The 4,870-nt window shown below is 27.2% G+C and overlaps 1 long non-coding RNA gene across 1 annotated transcript; it reads left to right on the top strand.

The window, feature by feature from the left end:
• Positions 1–3,180: 3,180 nt before the first annotated feature.
• On the top strand, positions 3,181–4,140 carry LOC122198002 (uncharacterized). The gene is made up of 2 exons (XR_006191806.2): positions 3,181–3,542; positions 3,898–4,140. It is a non-coding gene; the product is annotated as an uncharacterized LOC122198002 (long non-coding RNA).
• Positions 4,141–4,870: the final 730 nt, after the last annotated feature.

Genomic DNA, 4,870 nt, shown 5'->3' with positions numbered 1-4,870 from the left:
CCACAAAGAGATCTAGAAGATAACAACACAAGGTTTCGACTTTATACCTCAAAAGGACTGCAACAAATGGAAAGTTTTTGGATCCAAAGCCTTCCTTCCAAACTAAGCACCTTCAATCTTCAAACTCCTTCTAAAGAACACCAAAAACCAACTCTCCAAGCTCCCCACAAGCTCACACACTCAACCTTGAAGGATAATACATGAAATTAGGGTTTTCTGGACAAGGAGGCTGGTAAGGAAGCCAACTAAGGGAGTTAAGGTATTTAACATAGGGTGCAAAACCCTACAATTAGGGTTTTCTCAAATAGCGTCCAACTCGTTGAGTTCCCTACACCAACTCGACGAGTTGGTCCTTAAAAACACGCGCCCCATAAGCTTCCAACATATCGAGTTTATGCCATAAACTCGACGAGTTGGCCCCTAAAAAGGTAATTTATTTCCATAATTGACCTTCTAGATTCTAAATGTTACAGTTTGGTTAGATGAACGGGGAAAGTTGCGGTTTAGTTATTCAGGTATGGTTTTGTCACTGATAGGTTAAGGGGCTAGGTTACGTCATTGGTGGTGGAGGGATGCTCTCTTTTACTATATATATATATATATATATATATATATATATATATATATATATATATATATATATATATATATATATATATATATATATAGAGAGAGAGAGAGAGAGAGAGAGAGAGAGAGAGTAAAAATGAGATAAATAGTCTTTCATTTCCCACCATACTATATTTTTATCTCATTTTTAATCCCCAAAAAAATATATTCATAGTATATTCATTTTTGCAACTTACATACATTATTAAACACATGATTCTATTAGTTAGTTTTCAATATATATATATATATATATATATATATATATATATATATATATATATATATATATATATATATATATATATATATATATGTTACAGTAATATGTTATCATATCATATCTGTAAGATGTATTTCAATTATAAACTTTTACAAAAGATATTACTGCATTTCAAAATTTTAATATGCATTTGATTTTTATATGAATTCGATATGTTAATAATAAATTTTAAGTAACTAACATAACTTATAATATAATAATATATTACAGATATTAAATATTATATTTTAAATTATAAGTAATACATAAAAATAAACTAGAAAATATATAAAATAAAAGAAAATCGTAAACTGAAACTTCCATCCCATTTTTAAATAACTGAATAATACATAAAAATAAACTAGAAATATTATATATATATATATATATATATATATATATATATATATATATATATATATATATATATATATATATATATGTGAGTAAATAACGTAACTTATAATATAATAATATATTACAAATATTAAATATTATATTTTAAATTATAATTAATACATAAAAATAAACTAAAAATATATAAAATAAAAAAAAATCGTCAACTGAAACTTCAATCTCATTTTTTAAAAACTGAATAATATTATTCTATATATTGGAATCATATGTTCATTTCTAAAAGAAGAAATAGGATATAGATCAAAGATGAGATGTGGTGGTTAGGCTATGGGGAGCCGCCATCGCTAAGGCCTTGTTGGCTTCACTATACACCACCCCTAGCCTCTCGCTAGAATGCACGACAAGGAAGGCACGTTGCCGACACATCGAGAAGAAAGAGAAGAGATAGATAAAGAAACGGGAGATTGATTAATTGTGATTGGTTGCTTTTCTTTTAGTTGTGGGAACATAGTTTCCGCTTCATGTGAGACATTAGGCCATCAATTTGTACATAAAAAAACTTTTGCATGTATTTATAGAAAAGGGAAAATGACTTATGAGACCATTGAAGTTTCAAATTTGTTCAAAAAACATCATTCAAGTATTAAATGTTCAGAAAATACCATCAAACTAAGACATATGTTCAAAAAACACCAACGAAGTATGTTATGTTCAAAAAACATCATTTCTATGATTTGGAGTAACTTACATATTTAGTCCATAACTTTTTTTTTCTTAACTCGAAGGGTCCATATAGTTTAAATTTGTTTTGACGTTGGAACCTGATCGAGTTAAAAAAAAAAACTAATATACCCTTATTACTTTCATTTAACATTATTTTTATTATTTATCAATTACTTACACAATTTATGTTGTTATTTATTATAAATATATCAATTGTATGAATAATTAACAAGTAATAAAAATAAATATTAAATGAAAGTAATAAAAGTATATTAGTCTTTAACTCAATCGGGATCCAAAAGCAAAATAAATATAAACATTAGAGATCATCTGAGTTAAAGAAAAATGTTAGGGACTAAACATGTAAGTACCCCAAACCATAAAGATGATGTTTTTTTGAACACAACATATACTTAGTTGATGTTTTTTGAATATATATTTTAGTTTGATGGTGTTTTTTGAACATGTAATATTTGAATGGTGTTTTTTAAACAAATTTAAAACTTCAATGGTCTCCTAAGTCATTATCCCTTATGGAAAACATTATTATTTATTTGTTTTGTTTAGATTAACCTGATGAAAACATGGTTTCAATAAAATAGTTTGTTTAAATAAATATTAAATAAATAATCATACATCACTTACTATGAAAGAAAATGTTTTAAGTCATTAATAGATGTTTGTTGCAGGTTGTATATTAAATTATATCATATCTGAAGAATAATTTATTTAATATGAAATGTTTATGTTTTAAAAGAAATATAATTTATTTAAGTTTGAAAAAGAAAAAAAAAAATCAAAGAGTATTACCAAAATGCTTAGAAAAAAAAAATACTGTAAAAAAATGATGTGGCGAATGTTACTACTCTTAGTAACGATGCTTTTGATTTTATTTATTTATTATTATTACTTTCAATTAAAATTAGCTTAAAAAGATAAAATAACTTTAAGAAGGATATAAAATATTTTTAAGTGAAGCGGACACTCGCAATAAATATTGAAACTATGGAAACCAATTATGTTACGAAAGAATTTTGGAAAGCACATGACATATATATATATATATATATATATATATATATATATATATATATATATATATATATATATATATATATATATATATATATATATATATATATATATATATATATATATGCAAATGAATGTATGATACAATACGAGTTTTTTTAACAGAAGGGTGTTTTTTAAAAACTTATTTACCAAATAAGTGTGCTTTTAAACATATTTACCCTTTAGGGTCAAAATTTAATACCAAGTAAAAAAAATAAAGAATTGAACTACATACTCTAAAGTCTAAACCCAATAAACCCCCGACGTCGATGTTCACCCGATTGTTTCTTCGATTCCGGCCATAGCGACGCCGACGAGTTCGATTCCGGTCAGATCTGACGCCGGCGAGTCCGCCTCCACGACAGAAGACCCCAACGAGTCTGCAACTGTTCTTCGATTTCGGTACTGCCACAGCCGACGAGCCCTAATTCTGTCGGTCGTTGCCTCATCAAGCAAGTCGTCCACTGCTCGCCACCATAACCTTCTCCCCTGTGAAGACATCAACCTCACTGCTAAGGTTCGTATTTGTTCATGATGTCTGCATTCGTTTTTTTTTTTTTTTCTGTAGTCTGCTTTCATTCATTTTCCTGTTGTTGGTTTTATTTCTTTTGATGTGGTCTTCCTTCTTTTCCCTAGTTTATGGTTCCTGTTAGCATATAACACAACTGTTAAACCAGGTAGCTTATCAATTACTGCATAACTCACAACACAAAATAGAAACAGTTGTAATGAATGTTGTTACAATTCTTTGTTATTGGATTATATTTGATTTTTGTTTTGTTAAAGTTGTTAAATAGCAACCAATGGTTATGTTCAATTTTGATTTATGCATTATATTTTATTTTTAATTTCTGTTTTATTCAATTTGCTAGATGGATGTTCTTACAATTCTTTGTTATTGGGCGGGAGAACTTGTGATGGTCGTATAGTATGAGTTATAGTAAAGCTTAAAAAAAGCAATCAATGTTAACAGTAGAATACAGTTCTTTGTAATTCTTTGTAAGAAGTCATTGTTGGATTTATACCCAAAAAAATATTGTATGTTTGATTTTGGTTTTATTTTAAGATGTCTAACATTATTATTTATAAATGAATTTTATTAAAAATTTAGGCCATTTAGTGCGATTAAATCAATTTCTTGTGATTATGAAATGAGATATAATGTTTGTATTTTTTATATAAGTATAGCAAAGAGTTAAAAAAAGGTCAATATATGTATATTCAAAAACAATAAAAATTAGAACAATATCTGAAAATATTAAAAAAGTTAAAAAAAAAACATTGTTTTGGTAAACATTTTGATTACTATACTCTTTTGGTAAATATAAAAAGTAAAAAAAACATTGTTTTGGTAAATATTTTGATTACTATACTCTTTTGGTAAATATAAAAAGTTAAAAAAAAACATTGTTTTGGTAAATATTTTGATTACTATACTCTTTTGGTAAATATATTTGAAAGTACACCTATTTATAAATATTTTTTCCAAATACACTTATTTGGTCAAAAACTTGATACAATACACCGATGCTATATATAATAGGCGCCTAGGTAGCTAGATTTTGTGAAAACCATCTCCTGTCGTCAGTCGTATAACCCATTCGAGATCAGCTCAGCTACAGTACTAATCATGGAGACATGTGGGGAGATTACCATAATCCATGAAAGAAGTCTGACAAATAACTTTTCCCATTTTAACGTTCGGTTCCAGCACACAAATCAAGGGTCTAGATCTCATAACCGATATTATCAATTCCTCAATAAGGTCTAAAATTTACTTCCTCAAAGTCCAAAGCCCTTTTCTTGATCAAATTATAGCCCACAAACACTTAATTAAGAAACTTC

Source organism: Lactuca sativa, chromosome 5 (genome assembly GCF_002870075.4).
Source record: "Lactuca sativa cultivar Salinas chromosome 5, Lsat_Salinas_v11, whole genome shotgun sequence".
NCBI classification, from domain to species: domain Eukaryota; kingdom Viridiplantae; phylum Streptophyta; class Magnoliopsida; order Asterales; family Asteraceae; genus Lactuca; species Lactuca sativa.
The sequence above is the reverse complement of the archived record's forward strand: the minus strand, read 5'-3'. Positions and strand labels throughout refer to the sequence as shown.